Consider the following 20593-nt stretch of genomic DNA (forward strand, 5'->3'; position numbering starts at 1 on the left):
CCCTGAGTGCAGTGATGATTTAAAGCATTTTCTAGTTCTACATAAATTTTAACTCTGGCAAGGGGATGTGCATGGGGGGACAGAACCGTGGCACGCAGTGGGGCACGCACTTAGAATACATGACAGGGACGTAATGGTACTGAACGCCCTTGAAGGAGTTTGTCTATTAGCTCTTGTTCTACTAGAGGATCAAGGAGATCGTCCTGCAGATCACTCCAGTGCATTGTCTGGGACAGGGTGTTACTTAGTACACTGGGAGTTTTCAACTTCTAAAACTTTTTGTTTCATTTCCTTCCTTGCTGCCTGGCAAAATCATGAGGAAGACTGACCAGTTGCAAAATTTATCTCCTACGTAAATATAAAAAAGATTGAACAGATAGTGCTTCACAGGTCTCACCCTCCTGCCCACCCTTACAAGCCTGCTCTGTGATCAGAATCGCTGCAGCTTTTCCCCTTGCTGCAGCTCAGCTGCCAGCTTCTTTAGTGTCTGCCAGGGTAAGGAGGGAAGTGAGCACTCAGCTGTTACTGAGCGCATTAACTTTAGATGTGGTATTGGGATTCTTACATGAGGGAGTCTTCCTATTCCAGGTCCTTCTTAACCAGCTTGAGGACACCATGAGGGTGTTTGCTCTGCCTCTGATTGAGTGCCAATGATCAGCCAGCAGTGAAGTCTGTCTGGCAGAGATGCAAAGTGTTAGTCTTGCAGACATCTACCCACCACGCGACAAAGGGTATATGAATACTCTGAATGAGGTCCTTCTCTTGACCGAGAGACGCTAAACATATTATGAAGGCAATGGAACATGCTAACATTCAGGAAGAGCTTTATCCTTTCTGATTTGTATTTTATTGATGTTTGATGGTCCACTAGGATCTTGGTCCTGTGGGAAAGTTCAACGTCAGTGAAGCAATTTCTTTACTTTAAACAGAGCTTGTCGAAACACTAAGTAAGGTGGTGTGATAGAATAAGATGCCTATCTGGGTGAGTAGTAGGGACACTGAACTTGAGCCCCATCCTGTGCTAAGTCCTGGTTCATGTGTAATACTACTAGTCAACAGGCAGCATTTCAGGCAAGGCATGTATTAAGGGAGCTTCTGAACTCTGCCAGAATACAGCACTGAGATTTTGGGGTCTGTAATGCCAGTGCAGTTTCACTGCAGCCAAATCTGCAGGGATACTTTTAAGTTTTTCAGATAATCTAGTTTGACTTGCCTTACCTGATATTTCTAAAGAAGTGCAGCACATAGAGCCTCAGGGCAAGGAGCCAGGCGTTTTTGATCTCTGTTGCTGAGATTCAGGGCATTGACAACAGCCCTGCTTACTCTCTTGATCTCTAAAATGCCAGCCAAACTTCCCTGCTTCAGCAGGGGAACCTTTTGAGGGTTAGTCAGCACTTGGGAAGCCTGTGAGTGCTGTTTGAACACTGGGAGGAGGTAAGCATGATAACATTTTTGGTTGCAAGGTTAGTGTTAGTGCTGGGGCAAACTGATGGAGTGGTTATGAACCTCCTGTACTGGAGGTTTTAGGAACAGATTAAATAGACAAACATCTGTCAGTGTTGGTCATAGCATTTCATCTTGCCTGAATGCAGTGGGACTGTGGTAAGTAACCTGGTGAGGTCCTTTCCAGACCAGTATTTCCTGATGTTGATTGTCCTTCAGAATGAAAAGCATCAACTGCCGACAGCTTGACCCAGAGAGCTTAACAAAGTCATGCTGAAATGTTAATAGATACTTGTCCTGTGTGGGGCAAGCACAGGAGACGTGGAATGTGGATGCTTACCTGTGCTGGCATAAGCGGTCCAAGTAGTCTTGGGCTCCCACTGGGGCATAGTCTCCATGGAGCAATGCAGCCAGACCTGAATACGTTTGGCTGTGCTCCCTTACAAAAAGCAGTATGTTTTAGCCAGGCACAGTCACATTACTGTCGCTATATGACTTCTGGGCTGAAGCTGGCTTCATTCTGCTTTTTTTGGGATGTGGAGAGAGGAGCTGTGGGCTGGCTGCACCTGTTCATGTGGACGTGGCACAGCAGGAGCAAATACTTCCCGGGTGGAGAAATCTGTGGAATGAGTTTGTCACTTGCCTCACAAGGGTGAGGCAGTTGCGCGATGCATTCCTGAATCAGCAGGCTCCTCTTGCCCTGCGGCATTAGTTAGGCAACCACACATTAAATCTAAAGCTATAAATTGTATAGTTTGCATAAGATATTAGGCAGAGAAGCACAATGGGACAGATGCTAATTGCTGATTTGGGAATCCTCACAAGCATTTGCTAGGAGATAAACTGCAGTTTATTTCAGTATTGGGCAATTAGTGTTGGTTTTCTAGGAGAAAAGTGTATCACACCAACTGGTTTCTTGTTCTGTGTAATTGGCTGATGCTAGTTGCCCTTGGGGGACAGTTTTCTAGTTCCTATTTAAGAAAATATTTTTTAAAAACCTGCTAGTTCTGGCAGAAAGGCAGATGCAGTTCGGGAGGGGTACTTCCACCAAGAAAGCTAGCCAGTTCACATGCATTTTTCTTGTATTTTGCTGCAGGGAAATGAATACTACCATAAATTCTTTGGCATTGCATAGATCTGTTCTAGGTTGTTGTGCAGGTATGCCAGATTGCAAATGGGGTTTTGTTTGGTTGATTTTTTGCTGCCTTTGCAACCCGGAGTCTGGTATGAGTTTTGGGGGTAAAATCTACACTGACATTTTATTGCATTTATCATGAATTTTGTCACTGGGTTTTCTAATCTGTTGTTAGGCTGCGGTTAGTTAAACTACTGAATATTGTAATGTGTTTACCTAGATAGCAGAAGTGCTTGGGGAGTGCAGAGCTTTATATTTGCTAGGTTTTGTAGTCATTCTGAGTGTTGTGTCTTTCAACACCATCCCACAATGTTTGTATGCCTTCCCATTTTATGAGCTGTTTATAAAATACAAGCAATTCTGTGAGCATGATACTTCCCCTCAAGGTCCTGTGCTGTGGGAAAGTAAATGTCCTGGACACTACAGCTAATTGTAATTGCTTTTGGTTTTTGGTATTTTGAAAGAAAATAATGTTAGAAGAGATCAGAAAATACCCATTTTATTTTCACTGAAGAAATGTTCATTTATAATGAACCTAAAAGAGATGGTGGAGAGACTCAGCATTTTTGAGATTTCAGAATTTGGAGAAGAAAAGAGAGGAAAATACCTCCTCTTTTCCTCGCCTTCTTCTCCCACTCTTACTCCATAGCTTGCTGGTCCAAGAGTTCCTGGGAGAAAAGTGACTTGTTCTTCTGGACAGCTATATGAGGTGAGACTAAAGGAGCTTTGCTTTGTACTTTGCTGAAAAGCACCTTGCTTCACACCTATGAGCCCTGTTGCAGGCAGTTTGGCTTGCCCATTTGTTTTGTACTTAACATTAAGGACTTACTATAGCGGTAAACTAGTTATATCCAAAAGTGAACCAAACTGTGCTTACGCTGGTGGGGGGCTGGAGTTATGGGAGAGTCCCATCTAGGAGGGTCTGAGGGCTTGTCTGCATTAGGTGTGTTGCTTTTCATGTGTCATGTGAATGACAGCTCTAATGTGTATGCTCTTACACAACTTTCTGCGTGGGAGGAGGGATGAACTGTACCAGAAGAAAGCACCTTTATAGTCTCTATAACTACATCTGTGCAGGTGTTGGGGCAGGGTAACCATTCCAGGTGGTAATTGCACCTCTGGCAGGAACTGCTCCATGGATGCAGCTCTCTGCAAATGCACGCCTGTCCTGAGCCAAAATCATGCAACGCTTTGCCTCTTCCCTCTTGCCTTACTCCTTAGAGTGATTATTTTCAAAGACACTGTTGTGAATTACGGCAAATCCTTTGTCAAACAGGCTGAAGATGTGTAACTGGTGTCACCATTTAAGTGGTTGGATAAGCTTTCAAAATTTTTTATGTAACTGAGTAGCTGAAACAATAGTGCTGCCTGTGCCAAACACAAGCATATGTTGCTCTCTGGAGGCAGGTACTGGGTGGAGGATCTTACGTGGTTGGTTCCTGAAGGTTTGTCTGCCTGGGACTGGCTTCACGCACCGTATGTAGCAGCAGTAGCCATCTAAGCTATTTTTGCTTTGTCGTTTCCCCACCCTTGTTCATCTAGTGAACTGGATCAGAGAACTAATTAATCTTTTAAAACTTTCCCCCACCCACCCCCCGTCATTGTTTTATTTTTATTTGTTCGTTCCACGGTGCATTTTCCAGCATTGCCCCACAAGTACTTATCCCAGTACCGCTCGAGGCAGTGTGCCAGGGCTTGAAAGTAGAAACAGGCAGGAGTGTGTGTTTGTGAAGCATGGGGTAGAAGAACAACGAAAAGCAGACTTGCTACTGAACCCTTCATCATGTTAAACCCCAGCCTGGGTGAAATCACAGGAAAGCTAGAGATGCTGAAGGAAGAGATAGGAAGGAGCTGAAACAGCTTCGACAAGTGGTACATATGTGCCATGAGGCTGCCTCCCTCCCCCAACACACAAAAAAGAGAGAGCAAGACAGACTGATTACACATACCAAATCCTCCTTTTTTTTATTCTTCCTACAAGGAAATCAGGCTTTCTGTGTTAGTTTAGTATCCAGGCTTATCAACATACGCAACATAGCCAGGATTATCGAGTCCCGGCCCATCTATTGTAGGCACTTCGTCATCCAGCCCATTCCAGAAACCCAGGGTGAACCAGTTGGAAGAGCAGTCAGGCTTTCCCCCTTCTCCCCATATTATTCCAACTGGCAGGTGGCTCAAGAGCCTGGATGCTTAAATAGTTGAGAATCCCTTCTAATTTCAAGTCCAAATTGATTCACAGTCAGGTTTACCCACAAAAAAGATCTACCATCTTCTTTTAAAAAAACAGATTTCTGTCTGCATTGGCCGTTTCACTTTTTGTGGAAGCCTGAACATTGGCACAAACAAAACCGGCTCATATTGAGACAGAGCTGGGATTCAAAGCATAATAGGCATATACTGGATGGGAATTACATCTATACATGCACACACTGCTCTGAAGCTGGCAGTACTTGTCTTATCTTCCCTATTTTTTCCCTGATTTACCACAAGAAATTTATCTTTAGGAACACCAGCCATCGTTCTCTGTCTAATCCTACAATCACATTTTTTATCCTTCTGTTTTAGGAATAGGAAAGAATCCTTAAACCAGATTTATCTCCCAAATAGAAATGTATCAAATTTTAGGTATATTTTTAACCATGTAAGTTAGTGAATTGCATCAAATCATTAGTGTTTGTTTAGTTGCAGTGAAGTAAAAGCCTGCCTGGAACTGAAGAGTAAAACAAATGCATTTCGTATTGAATTTAATGTGTCTAGGCATATGCAGCTGGTTTTGATCCATTTTCCTCCTGCATTCTCATGCAGTCTTTGGTTTTCATTTTATTTTGTCCAAGAGAGTTTCTTCTAATAACTTTTCATACTTGGTTAGCCTTTATAGGAAAATTGATTTTTCTTTTTGTAAAGGTAGATCCGCACGCACTGAATGTTTGTTCAGGCTTATAGGGAAGTTTGTTTTCTTTGAAACCTAAATATAAATAGGCTTCCTCTTCTCTTCTTTTTTTTGACTTTAAAAAAACAACTGATCTTTTCAAAATGTTTTCTGGTTTGTGCTCTAGTGGTGTGATTTTTTTTCCTCTGTATACACCATGTACTGCAACTTCTAAAGGTGTTGATGTGTGGTTTTAGTGGCTGTAGGGCGTATAGTAGTAATCTAGCAACTACACCATCATTACCTCCATTAGAGCAAGGGTATCATGTCAGCCAGGAAGGTACAGAAAGAGATTTGAAATTGTTAAAGACAAACCTGTAGAAGAACTCCACTGTGTTGGGGCTTGAAAGGCTTGATCCTGTGCCAGCCCTTCGTGACGGTGCTTGGGTAGGTATTAATCTCTCCACTGCCTTGTTTCTTAATTTCACACCTCTGTCCTTCATCAATCATATCTGCTTGTTTTGAAACTTCTCCGAAGGAGACACTACCTCTTATCATGTGTTCTGCACAGTGCTGAAAATACTTGCCTTCCAATGCCCCTGTAATACAAATGATCCTATGATGTTAGAGGGAAATAATAAGGCTTCCAGGTGTCCACAAAGCTTTTAATTTTAACTGTGTACAGAGGAAATGCTTTGAAACAGCATTTAGTGAAAGCTGAATTCTGAGCTGTGACCTGGTTTCTTTAAACATTCAGGTTTCGTCATTATTTTGAAGCCTGCAGTATCTTATGCTAAAAATACACTGTACTGAGCTTCCCACATGTAGGTAGTTATATAAATCTTGCCATAAATAATACTTGTTCACTCGATCATTATAGAAATGTCTTGACATGCGGTTCATAAGGGATTTGCTCAGAGCAAACCAAAATTGAGTAGAAAAACATGGATTAGAATGAGAGTTCCTAGACCTATTTAGATTCTGCTTTTATAGCATCATTTCAATCATTTCATGGCTTAGTTTGTCATTTCTCCAATATCTAGGCAAATCTGAAGAGGGCTAAGGAGAATCCTCCTTAATTCTTCAGTCAGCTGTGAAACGCGAAGGGTTGATACTGCACCTCTACAGTTGCAAGCCTTAAAAAGATTTAAGCTAAATATCTTAATAGTCTGTCATTGTGCTATGAGCATAAGCATAGAGTTGAATGCTTCAGTCCTTTACGGTTTGGATTTCACAGCCATTTTGTAGAAATACTTGAGACTGTAAAAGTGAAATACCGAGCAGTATGAAAGTCCTGGTTGTTCTGTAGTTATTGGGAGAAGGTATATTTTATAACTGGGAGGGAAAGAAGCATAGATGAACTGTTTGTATGTGAGGCAGAGTTCTTCAGGGTGGTGAGACCTGTGCTGTAGTCAGTCTTCTGAATCCAGGTATCTTGAATAAAACAACAAAAAAACCCCTCACAATTCTCTTTCTGCACTGAAATATTCTCATCACAGAAAAGTCCAAGTGCATTTCATCTTAAAAAAAACAAAGGAAAAAAGATCAGTGCTGAAGGGGGGGTGGGGTTCTGGATGGTGGGCAGTTATGAACAATAACTCCTAGGATATGATATATAACTTGAAGTATCGGTGTAGCAAAGCACAGATGCAAAGATTAGTACGGGTGCAAGCATGTACTAAGCAAACTGTTGAAGTCCGTGAGATAGGAGTGACTGGTACAGCCAAGCTCTGGAAGAGTATATGTAGTAAGCGTGTGACAGAATGTCCTATTGGCATCTCAGGATTGATTTAATTACGAAGAGCATGTTTTGGCTTAATTCTCAGAAATGAGCAATCCCTACTTGCATGAATCCCAGTTTTGCCTTAGGTTCTTCTGTCAAGTGATGAATGTCATCGGTGCCCAGTCCACCAGCCCTCACTCAGCCCAGTCAATCGCCTTCATGTCTCTGAGTTTAGTCCTGCACACCCTGCTTCACTTTGAAAAATAGGATTGTAAAATCATTGTACTGGGAACTGCTGTGAATTTTGTTTCTGCAAAGAAACAAAGCCACAGCTTATTAGATGTATTACTAACAGCCAAACTCTGTAGAACCTAATTCAGACCTTAATATAAACCTCAAGAGTGAAGAAAATTACAGTGCACGGAACAGCAAGGCAGAAATGCTCAGATAGCTCTGGAGGAGTGAGACCTGTCTCCCACAAAGGGTGGTGGGGGTTTTGGTGCCTGGGTCCTTCTGTCCCCGTAAGGGTCAGCCTGCCTGCTCCCTGGGACCCCTGCAGAGCCTTCATTATGCTAGAGCACTGGAGTGGGAAGGAACATGTATTGATTTAAGAAGCAGAAGGATTGCAGTGTTCATTTGCAAAGTATGCCATTTTCTTTGTGGGTCCCAGATCTCATTTCTGTGCTATACATGAGGTGAGAATTGTGGTGCATAACTCTGCTTTGAGTTACCCCTGGTCTGGGTGCAGTAGGGGTAGTTTGTTGTTTTAGAAAAGGCAAATGGAAGATGAATGGAATTACTCGGGGCATCCCGGTTTACCTCCAGCACTTCTCATCCAGCTGATTTGATTCTAACTAACATTTGTCGGTCAGATCTGCGAGTTCACTGCCTTTTGATGTAGGATGATGTTGCGGAAGAATTTAAGTTTGCTGACCTTTTGTTGTTGTTCTGTCATTTCTCTGCCTTCCCTTTTTCATTCTGGCTATATATCTATGAACGTAAGACTGAGCAAGGATCCTTTCTGGGAGGATACCCATCTGTTTCCCTTAAAAAGGAGGCAGGGAACAAGAGTGAGAGAAGGCAGATCCAGAGGAATAGGAAATACAGGCTGTGTAATGCGGTTGCATTAATAATCATGAGAATACATTGGTAGTCCTCACACTGGTTTTTGAAAGGGATATTGCAAAAGAAGTCAGTCATTAAAATTTAAGCAGTTTGGGGGTTTTGTGGAGCTGTTTAAAACCTAATTATTCAACAAATTATTTGATAGAACTTAATTCCAGTTATTACAAAGTAGTGAGAGAACAGATACTCAAACGTCAGCATTTTCCTGTGAGGGCATGACCAGGGCAGCAGTTAGACTTTTAGGAGAGCAAACAGTGAAAAAGATTTTTAAAAAAACAACTGTTTTCTCTGTCCTTTTCCAATAACGTGCTAAAAGAGGATACTAAGAGCAAATGAAGCAGTTTTTGATTGTTTATCCTCAGTTCCAGGTGTCATCAGGGCTGGAAGCAGTTCTCCTCACACTGCAGCTCTCTTCTCACCCTAGTGAGGAGAAAAACACGATTAGAGAACATCTGCCTTCGTTAAATGGATGCAAGCATCAAACAAGATTATTTGTAAGAGAACCTGAGGCCACCTAATTCTAGGTTGTGCACATGTAAAGGACTAGAGCATGAATGCCACTGGAGGGTGCTTATTAGAAAAAAATCAAACAAAATGTTCCAATATGTGAATGCAGATGCCTTACCTACATGCTAAATCTGGGTGCAGAGCTTGACAGGCACTGTTTGTCTTCTAAGTGTCTGGAAATATGTGCACATTTTTCCCTTCCCATTTGCTTAACTCTTAGTTGTGCCAGGGTCCCCACCAGGGAGGATTTCTGACCCACTCAGTATTTGCCAGTTTAAAATACTATAAGTTCATTCCACAATGAGCTTGAATTGCTGGTAGTAACCACTTTTGCCACCAAGCTGGAGAAGGAGAAGTAAGTGCAGTTTAAGTTCTCTTAAAGAAAGCTCTCTCTATAAAGACAGGTATACTGGTGACAGTGGGATTGCTTCTCTAGGCTCTTGTGAACACTGTCCACTTGAGCAACATCCACACTACACGGTATGGCTGTACGCATGCAAAGTCTTCCAACTGAACATCCCCTGTGCTCCATCCCAATGTGTCCCATTGCTGCAGTCACCTGCCTGCGTGGGATATGGCCCAAGGCTGTGCAGTCCCAGGACACCGTATAGCTTTTTCAGTCACTCTTGTCAATGAGTAAATGTGTTTATAGAAGGATAGGTAGGATTGTAGCAAAAACCTTGATGAACTGACAGCATTTAATAAAATTTTAGGGTTAGTGTTAATTTGCATCTTAACAGGAAGTTTATGAAGTAGCTGGAGTGAAAGTGGGGTCCCAGATGTAACCCATGCCTGAATTAAAGTATCTCCAAACCTAGCCGCAGATTTCTGTGTTCATATCATCTGGGTTAAGACTGTAATCTGATTTAACTACACAATATACGTGTGTCCTTCCATACCAGCAGTAGATCTGTAACTTCCTTGGTAGTGCCGTCTTATGCACAGGGTCTAATGCCTAGGGACTCCTGGCTATCTGTCTTCCTCCATCATCTTCTGCTTCCTCAGTGTTGAATTTAGGCCACTGTCAGTGCTGGGCTTTGACTGTTGACAGAATAGGGGTTATGGAAATTCAGGACAAATTGTCATTCAATATAGAACATGTTTAATAGAAAGAGCCCTGGGGACTGAGCATGAATAAACTTGCATAATGAAACGCTTTTCTTACACTTGCTGTCCACCCTAACTCATGTTCCTCTTCTCTGCTTCACCAGCTAATTTCCCAGTGTACTTGTGGGCTTTCAAGTTTGATCAGATTGCAAGGAGCAGCCTCTTGGAAGAAGGGATCAGAGAAAGATTAAGACTGCTGGGAACTTGGTGTTTACCATTTCAGTGGTGTGATTTAGCTTTCTCCTTTATAATAGTTGTCATTAGGGTTAAATAAATGTCATGGCTTTTAAAAACAGTCCAGAAGAGAGAGACTGCTTTGTAGTTTGAAACAAAATATATCTTTAGGGCTGGGCAACATATCCAGAGTTGACATAACATGGTAATTAAAATTAATGATAATTTAATGTAATGATCCTTATCCTGTAGGAAGACTTGTTTGCACAAAATGAAGTATTACATACACTAAAGTCAAAGTTTGTTGTAGGGGAGGAAGAGTCCGTGGGCTGGTAATACATCACCAAATGTAGTTCAAATAAACCAGACTATATATTTGTTTTTTTAATTAAGCTTAATATAAGTGTCTGTGAAGAGTTGCATTCAAACTTTGGTAGACTGAGTTGACCAGAGAACTGCTGTTCCTGAAATAGGATTTGTTTATTTTTCTACTGCATTTACCGTTTGAGCCATCTATAGCTGATGGCTGGATAAGATAATATTGCAAGGGGTCTGCCACTTGTCACAAGGCTTCCTGAAGTGTCTTTTGCCAGTGCTGACCTTCGTGGTACAGGACGACTGTGCCCTTACTGAGGGGTTTTCTATAATGGGAAAATGCCCATCAACCAAATTCTCACCATCATCCTGCCAATGACTCTCCTGAGAACCAACACCTCTGATGTAATTTCTAGGTCAAGTGATATTACTGAGATCAGAGGTGTCTGTTTGCTTTGATTTTCAGTCTTACAACATCCTGAAATATGCGCTCCTCTGCAGCAGGTGAAGCCTGAAGCAGCAGTAGTGCTCTGTGTTCGTTGTGCAGAGCGTGCTGTGCATCATGTTGCAGGGGGGCAGGTTGTTTCTGTGTCATGATTGCATCTAACCACGAGTATTGTGTGATGCAGGAGAAACCTACTTTTTTTCCAGGCTGTATCTTTTTTCCCAGTAATGGGGTAGCCCTCATTGCCAGGTGTGTGTTAGCTCAGAATCATAACAGCCTCTGAATTTACAGCTCCTTTTCAAGGTAAAAGGAAGAAGATGGGCTATGGAAGAGAGTTACACAGATCTGGTTCCTTTCACACTACAGTGGACCAGGGATACCTGTGTAATCAGCTGAGCACATTTACTCTGGTAGTGGGGAGAGTGAGAGCATTGTATGGAGTTTCTCTAGGATTCAAAACCAGCATCTGAGCAGCTTTCTGAGCTCTTCAAGCAGGGCCCCAAACCAGACTTCTACTGCTACAAAGTAAATACAAAAAAAAAAAAAAAGCCAAACCCAAACAATCTAGCTACAAAATCTGATTCTTGAAGTTAACCTAAAGTTAAAGGTTATTTCCAGCTATATATTATTACCTATGTTCTTAACTGGAATTGAAGAGCAGAATATGTATAGTATGGCATTTTTTTATTTTAAATTAGGTAAGTGGGGTTTTTTTGGGGGGGAGTGGTGTTAAGCAAACTGATCCCCGGCAGGCATTGCACTTGAATGATCCCTGCCTACTTGCATACTAGTCTCTGAAAATTCACATCTAGACATAATTGTGGGTGAAAGTCAGAGCCTGAACAGCACTGCTAAATTCTGCAATGGACCTGCAGCACTTTTTTGGAGCAGGAATCTTCTCCCTCCTTCTGAACACAACGGTGGGAGGATTTACAACCTGAGTTAACTGCATAGATATTACAGAATATCTCTTTGATGATGGCCTCTTACTGGTTTTCTGAATCACACAAAAGGAATGTGGTATGTTTAATGCTCTGTAACAGTGTTAAGTGAAGCTTCTTGTCATCTTCATTATAACTCTGCTGAAATGCGTTCCCTTCTGAACTAAGAAAATTTAAATAAAGAGCTAACTTTTAAGTATTTAATGATCTTTTTAGAGAAGTTTCTAGTTCTTAATAACTACGATTGTTGGTTTAGTGCACTTTAATATGAGACATAGGGGCTTTGTGTAGGAGACTGTGTTCAGAATCTGACCTGCATCTACAAGCATAGTATTCTCTTGCATTTCTCCAACTTCTTCCAACCAAATACCTCGTTTTCTTTCAGAAAGTGGTTGTTCTAGCCTTACAAGGGCTACATAATAACCTGGTACATTGAAGCATAACCTAAGTAGCCTGAAGTCCCAAAGCAAGCTTAGAGAAGTATGATTTTTTTTTTCCCCCTCCAAGTCTTGCGCAATAAATACAAGATTATCTGGTTGCCTGTGCTGTTAAGAGTCTTTACTAAAGACTCAACATAAGTCTTTGCAGGCAGAAACTTGCACTGTGTTACTGAAATGCTTCACTACAGCGGCCAGACCCTTTCTTTTCGATCCCCAGTACAGTAGCTTCACTGGCAGATGATTTGACTGAACTGAAATGCAGAACTCAAAACTTCTTGAAGCAGATGAGAGGGAAGCACAGTGGAGGCCTGTGAATCAGGAGCAGCATGCTGATGATGAATGAGAACAGCAATGTATTGGTTTTGGTAAATACGAAAGTAGTACGTACTAAGCTTAAAAAAACCCGTTTTCACTATCCTATACTGCATAGCTAAACAAGGAAACTCAGTGCCACGGGATGTTGTGAATGCCAGTTCTTGTGAGTTTGAAAAAGCAATTAGATTTATGGCATAAAAAACTGTTGAGAATGGCTGAACGCTTTACTTTCTCGAAGAAGTCCCTAAATGGCTGCTGTAATGGGGTATGACATGGACAATGTCACTATAAGCTTTCTGTGGTTCTATACTCTTCCCTAGGCATCTGCCACTAGATTCTGTCTCTGTTGATTTGTCCTCTTACGATCAGGTGTTGTCCTGGTGCTGGAAAAAAGCCAGAAGCAAAACAAATGAGCAAGGGATGCTGAAGCTCTCCCTGGCAAAGACCAAGGAGAAAAGGAAGTGGGGAACCTCAAGGAAAAAAGAAATTCGGAGAAACAAAGTGAATACTAGGGTACAGTTTCCATGGGAGAGTGTTAACACATACCCCATCGCTACAAATACGCATCTGAGTTTCCATCCTTTGGAAACATCACAGGGCTCTGCAAACCTGGAATGCAAAGGATGAGCCTCAATCCTGAGGAATAAAACCACCTTCCCGATCCCAGTTAGATGAAACTTCTTGGTCTCTTAGACTGCTCTTCTCTTGTGGACTAGGATAAGCCTAAGGGCATAAAGAAAACTAGAAACCAATATGCTGCTTCACATGGTGTGTTTAAGTCCCATCCCCTCTCATTCTGTCTATTGGTCATACTGTGGTCAGATGGGTATTGAAATAAAAAGCCAGCTGACATCTTTCTAGTCTTCTCTGATGAGTATCTGGAATGAAATGCGTGTGAAGTTATTTTAAAGATGTTGGTGCCGGTGCCTGCAGGTTGTACCTGCTGGCTGAGGTGGGATGCTGCCTGTGAGGACCCCACCTGGTGCTGAGGAGCGGCTTTTGAACCACTCCTGGGCTGTGTTCTCCTGAAGAAGTGATCTGAAATTTGACTGACTGCAGCTTAACCCTGGATTTTGGCAGCTTTATGTAAGGCAGAACATAATGACTAGACTCATGCTGCAGAATATAAGCACTTTTGAAATGGGATTCCAAGGTTAAAAATAAAATAGAATTAAAAACCTTGGGTATTTTTTGAGAGAAGCTGAAGTAAAATGAGTACAGGGCCGTGTGGAAGTGATCGTGACCTGTAATAATTTAAATGCCTTTAAAAAAATCTTAAGTTGGTTCTTAGAAAGATACATTATTAAATGTGGGCTCTCAGACTTCTCTGGGATTTCCTGCTTAGTAGGGTAAACAGGGGAGTGAAAAGCATAAACAGGGGAGTGAAAAGGGTGGTGACTTCATTCATATCTAACTCTCAAACTCTTGCAAGTGAAGAAACGATAATTGCCCAGTTGGCAATGACGTGTTTGCAATGCTTCGTTTTTCACTGTGCTATCTATCCTACTATTTGCCTTTCATATAGAAAATGAATTTTGTCTTGTCTGAGATAGACTTGCAAGGTATTTACAGGGGAAGAGCTATAAAAGTACACCAATATTACAGAAAACAACATGAGTGTATTGGCTAGCTGACCGGGATATATTTATAGGGTATTCTCTTACTCAGGTAGCCTTAAGAAAGAGGCATTGAGGATAGGGTATTCGTTTCGATAACAGACCAATAACCATTGCCAAAATGAACATAATTACTGTTTCATGGCATATAGAGCAAGGGTCATCCTGCAGATTTAAAAGCAAATTAAAATAAGCATCTAGCTCAGCCTCATGAGGGAAAAATATGAACTGAACAAAGCACAAACTGTAGAAGAGTTACAGTTTGAAAAGATACTGAGATATCATCTGTGTGCCCTGAGCTGCCCTGGCTTAGACATGTCTTCTGCTTTGTTTTAGCCAGTAGAAGCCGTGGCAGTGCCATCCTCCTCAGGATCTCACTTTGCCTTCTGTGGTCATGAGATTGCATCTATCTAGGAAGCAGCCTACCTCTGCTTTCCTTTGCAGTAGGATGCAGTCCTGACACCACAGGAGGATCAAGCCCCTGGCTCCTCCAGTGAGGTGGTTGCGTTGGTTTCCCACTGGTTGTTCCAGCAGCACATCCGCACCCTAATCGCTGTGCAGTCACAGATAGCTTATGGTTGAAGTAAGTGTGAATGTCACAAGTATCCTGTCCTCTCCTGAACTGTGGGTGGGTGCTCACCGCCTTCCTCCAGACTTGCACCAGAAACATGCAGGTGGAACAACAAGGGCTTGTTGGGAAGGAAGGGGCCTTTTGGGTTTTGTGGTTTCCTCATTGGTGAATCTTGGTGCCCATACTTACCTTCCGTGAGTCTGCTGGAGTGTAAAGCCTGTGTCCTTGTGCCCCAAACAGGGCTAACAGAAGGAAATGAAAGTGTTTCATTCTACAGGGTGCATTTAGTTGGTGCAGCCCCAAAAGTCCGGTAATGACTGTATTAAGTGCTCTGAACCAAGATCACGTCCTCGATCTCTCATTTAGAAGGAGCAGCAGGGTGTGAATCCTGTTAAACTTTGTCTCCTCTCTCATCATAACCGCCGGTTCCTACCTGAAAGCCTGAACTGTTGCTCTCAGATGAACAAAGTACACAGGATGCTTCCCTCCTCTGGGTATTGGTATGAAAGTGGTCTGCAAAATCAAGGAGCAGTAGTGACAGATTTTTGCATGAGCGAGGTAGGCTTACTGCCACGTGCTCTTTGCTGGTACCCTGTCATCTTGGTTGTGGCTCCCTGGCACTTTCAGCATTTGAAAGTCCTTTGCAGCATCACCCGACGTGCAATCATGTTTTTTTCACAAGAAACTTGGCATGTTCTCTGCTTCCCCTTTTAGTAAAGCACCAAATCTCCCGACAGTTTCCTGCCTTTGTACTCTGCTATATGCTGTGCAGATAATTCCTAAGGAACTTAAAGAGACTATTATTAAACATTTGACGGAGAAGCTTGAAATGTTGATGTTACATGCCTGAAGACTGGAAAATATTGGCACCTGCTATGATTCTCTAGTTCTGAACACAGATCTTTTTTTTTTTTTCTTCCACTCTCTCAGTTCAACAGTACAACTGATTCCTCTTCCTGTGGAGACATTGCAAGGAGAGCTCAGGGCATTTCCTCCTCTTATTCTGCTAAAACCAAGGGTTTCCCAAGGACAAGCGCGTTGTCAAGGCTGAGCTGTGATACATTCCTGTCTGTTTTCAGGTCCCCTGTCGCCTCTGACTTCTGGTACATTTTTGGAAACAAAATATCACCCCTGCTCTTGGAGTGAGAATCCTTCTCTGTAACTGGCAGCACGTTGTATTTTGGCACGGGGTGAATGAGTTTCTGGAATTGCCTGTACAAGTCTCGTATGTCTAACTACAGCATTTGGCTGCTGCAATCGGTGCATAAATGTGACTAATAGTCAGGCTTACTGGAACAAAACAAACGCTGGTACTGCCTGAGTTGGTGTCCCGGTAGGGTGCTAATGCGTCCTTGTTTGGCATGCACAGCATTCTTTCCCCGGTGCTTTCCACTTCTTGCTGAGCTGAATTCAGCAGCACTGAGAAGCAGCATCCTCCTCCTTCACATTGCATCTCGGAGAGAAGCTGCTGAGGTCAGGTTTTGAAGGCTGTTCCCCATGAGACAGAAAGTACATTGCTCCTGCTTTTTAGCACTGTGTTGAATTTTACAGCAGTCCCTCCGCAGTGACCTAGTGTCCTGTGCTGCCCTTTTCTCTGGTAATGTGAAGAAATGATCCAGAAAAGCTGTTACATACTCTGCTTTGCTGCTTAACACGTGGCACTCAGGTTTCTGCTAACGAATGGTGTCAGTGCTGGCCTTGGGGAAGAGGAAGGAAAACTAAAGTTTTCTTGTCAGGGCAAATCCATGGTCTCCTAAGTCCTGTGTTTGCGTAATCTCATCTTCTCCATATATGAGTTTAAGTCAGGAAGAGCAGCCCCGCTGCCCCAGAGAACTCGTGTTTGTACAGCACGTGTCCCGCTTGTTTCTAAAGTGCTTTGAGTGCTGACGTGCAGATCCTTGTGTTTGAGAGGCTCTACAGAACTGAGCACGTTTGGATACCTAGGCAGTGCTGCTGGTGGCACAGTTACAGTTACATGAAATCATCCATGGGCACAAAGGCCAAAAAAGCAATCTCTAGTAATCACAACAATGCAAGAACATAAAGTTAAAACCAAACAAAGGGACAAGGATTTGAGCTTCCAGACACATGAGGAAATGGCATATAAAGCTTGAGCTATGTGTCTGTGTTACGTACCTTTGCAAATCCTAACGTTATTTAGGATCACATTCTGCAATCGAGGGATAAACTAAAATGCTTATACTCTAGGTGCTGGTCATAGTTTTTTTTAACTTTTCCACTGCACTTTTTTACTTCAATATTTGTTTCCTTTCTCTGTATTTAAATGCCTCAACAAACGTCATTCAGCTGTTGTATTGCGAGTGGCTGATACTTCAGGACAGACCCAGGAACTGGTAAGTTCTTGGTTCAGACAGAGTCAGGCACAAAAGATGAGGTTTTCCACCCCTGTCCACAGGCTACCTCCTGGGGAGTACTTCTAGGGTTTTGTCTCTTGTTTTCACTGTCTGTAAAATGGAGTGGTGACGAGTGCTGCCTTTGGAGAAGGGGAAAGATCTCCAAATGAGGAGTGCTGTATGAGAACTTGGGAGAATTGCTATTACATCCTGAGCCGGAGTCTGCTGCTGAAACCCATCGTTGCTTTGGTCAGTTCACTGAGGGTCTGCTTCAGCTTCCCTGGTAGTAAAATGAAACCCACACTGGATAGCCCAGGGATGCTGGAAGAATCTTTGATACATGTGAAACTTTGTGTATTTGAAAAAGTTTGTATAAATGAAATGTACACAGAATGTACACAGAAGCCTGGATTTTCTATGAGCATTCTTCCATCTGTGTTTTAGCTAGTTGAAAAGTTTAATCTTAGTATTTATTCTGTGGGGTTTTTTAATCGTTGCAAATACAAGCTAATTTTTTTTTATCTACCAGGAAGCAGATTAGTAAAGTTTTGACTGAAAGACATGACCACATGTCTCAGAAATCTACTAATTGCCCTTGAAGTATTTAGCTTTCCCAGACCTACAGATACATTCCTCGTTTTGGAAATGCTATGTCTCTGAATGTCTTCTATCTCCCTGACTTGGTTACAGCATTTTCAGTCTGTCAAAAAGAAAATGAGCACCTAGATTCCCAAAGCCTGGAAAAATGTCATTAAATAGATCAGACGAAAAGGAAATAGCATGTCTAGTAAATCAAAGATGTTTTATACAAACCATGATGGGTCATGCTGAGAGCTGTCTAGCTTGTTGAGCTTAGCAATGTTTCTCTCCTTGAAAATTAGCCAAGAATTTAGCTCTTTCCATAACTTTCTAATCCACCTACACAGCAGAGTTCAGATCCTACAACTGGTTTGGTATGAGCCCAGCATTCTTCTGACTGGGTAGTCTTTAATGCTTCTTTGATTACAACATAATTAAGAATAGAGTTTAGCCTGCAATTTTACTGTTAGTAACTTTTAAATTCTTCTGTGCAAGCCATATGGTTTGTAGAGCATAGGATTTCGACATACCTTTGCAGCATTGTCACCCACCAAAAAGTGGATTAGAAGATAGCTAGCAGATGCAAATGAAGTACTCTTAAGTCTTTGCAGCTATTTACTTCTCAAAGAAGTGCATTTCCTGAAGACATGGGATGTTCCTTTCCTTAAGAAAGATCTGGTGAAAACTGGGAATTGACACTGAACAGAAGGGGAACTTTCCTCTTCACTGATCAGATACTCTGAGCCGCAAAGTATGGTGTTTTCTAAATGGATGTGTGTCTGTGGCTGAAGGCATCTTCCAGAGGGTTCGTCTCTCAGTCACCATTGTGCGTCCTGTCACTGGCTGTTGTGAAAGGGGAAGCCCTTGTTATTTCATTACAAATTCATAGGGCTCCCAGCCCTCTTTGAGTTGAGTAGCCAAGGGGTGGATATGATACAGTCTGGCCTTCTAGAAGTCTGCGTCCCCTGTGTTTCTTGGCATAGGTGCAGTAAGTCTGGGGGACTGTGGACAGTTGACAAGGAGTTTGAAGGGCTTCCTACGCAGCTCCCTGTGCCCACTCAGGACCCGTTGTCTTAATCATCCAGTCTGCAGCTATGCTGTAGCTCAGTCTTCTTCAATTCCTTCATGATATTTGAGGCTTTTTCCTCTTGAGGTATTACTTGGCTTTTTCATATATACTTCATTGAGAAGACTAGTAAATCTAAGACATTTCTTTACAACTTTCACTTTGTTAGTTAGATTAACAAGGAGAGATATAAAAAGGATCCAGCCACCCAGGGAAAGGAAAAAATGATTGTATAAACTTGAGTTTTGGCAAAGGGGGCTTGAGGAAGGACATGGCTTTAGAAGTGTCACTGGAGTTTATCCTTGAGAAAGCTTTTGACAAGATGGCAGTGTAGGTGGGAAGGGGAAGGTCAGGGGTGGCGACAGGGCTGAGTGATCAGTTAGAAGAGCAGGTGGGACTCTGGGGTGGACAAAAAGGACAACCAGCAATGTGTGAGAAGACTCGGGGGCAGTCCTTTAACTAAAGGACCCCCAGGATGAGAGAGCCTAGACAGTGAATATTTTGCCACATTGACAAAAGGGAGGGGATAAAGAAGAGGTAAATGAAGTGGCCATTATATGTAGAAAGCATAGCAACTTTTAGAATGTTTTAATTTTTAGGGAAAGCACCTCCCATGAACTCTAAATCCTGACTACTTGTTTCTTAGGCATCACAGAGATAGGTGTTGTATCAAGTCTTAAATGGATAAACCCATAGGAAAAAAAAAAGTATACCTTAGTATATTTGGTCCTTATTGTCAGAAGATGGGAACTACTTGCAGAGGCCGGTACAACTCCTCCAGCCCAATGCAGTACAAAGAGATGCACAGAAAAGATTCCCCTCACTGCGTGAGTCCATACCAATCAGTGAAGCAAGAGCAGAAAGTGTAATCCAGGGCTAATATGTTGTTACAAGCAAAAGGTTCAATAAGCAGCAGCAAGCCTGTGCTGAGGAGCCCAAGACAAAACCAGACACACACCTACAGTCAGGTGGACCAGGGTAATATTTGCACTCCCTTTTAAACAAATAAAATTATGCTAGTAAGTTTATTTGAGAGCTAATCTTCGCCAAAGCGGAGAATATGATTCAGGAGACTATTTGTCTCTGGTGCATCCTCCTTGCAGCGCGTCAGCAGTATGGAAATAGTGACCACTCCCTAAACCAACATGGTTTCAGGGTAGTGGGTAAGGACTGCTGGTCTTTGCATCCCAATAACTTCTCACAGGTGCTGCACAGTATTTTGGTCATCTGGGATCCAGTGTGGGAATGCTGTTTCCTGCAATATCTACCCGGAGTGTTTTGCAGTTGTTTAGGAAAAAAAGGTACAGGGCTGTCTGAAGACTTTTTAATGGAAGAAACTAATCCAATGTAAACAAAGTGCTGTGTGTACATTCCTTTACTGTAGTTGTACCTAACATAATTATAACAGAAAAACATACACCGACAAAGCTTTCCCACAGAGATAGGTCTTTGCTTTTTCTTCCTGGTGTTTGAAGTACATGTAGCTTCCTTGTCTCAGAAGTTATTTCTTCTTGCTGCTTTCAGTGCAGGCCCTGTCCACCCCACTGCGGAAAAATCATCAAATTGCACCAGTTGCTGTAGTGGGCAGCAGCTTTGGTTGGTGCACTGTACTCCAGTTAAGCCATTGCAAAGAAGTATAGAGCAGAATCCTTCAAGTCCAGAATGAGTGTTTCACAGTTACTTTTCCTAAGTGTTTCAGGATTGTCTACAGGTCATCTTTAAGATCTTCATTTGAAAACACAAGATGTTGCTTAATTAAAAAAACCTCTTCATTTGGTGGTGTTCCTTCCACACCACAAAGTGCAAGCTCTGAACAATGAGCAGTGTAGAAGGGAAAAGTCCCCCATGTATTAGAGAAGTTTCCTAAC

General features: G+C 42.3%; 1 protein-coding gene and 1 pseudogene across 2 annotated transcripts in view; one reads left to right on the plus strand and one right to left on the minus strand.

The window, feature by feature from the left end:
- The window catches only part of ITPK1 (inositol-tetrakisphosphate 1-kinase), a 122759-nt gene that overhangs the window by 75377 nt on the left and 26789 nt on the right, over positions 1-20593 (plus strand). The gene's annotated exons all lie outside the window — the stretch shown is intronic.
- LOC118451682 lies at positions 13063-13214 on the minus strand (annotated as a pseudogene).

The sequence above is a fragment of the Egretta garzetta genome, unplaced genomic scaffold (genome assembly GCF_000687185.1).
Source record: "Egretta garzetta isolate BGI_Z169 unplaced genomic scaffold, ASM68718v1 scaffold361, whole genome shotgun sequence".
Lineage (NCBI taxonomy): Eukaryota > Metazoa > Chordata > Aves > Pelecaniformes > Ardeidae > Egretta > Egretta garzetta.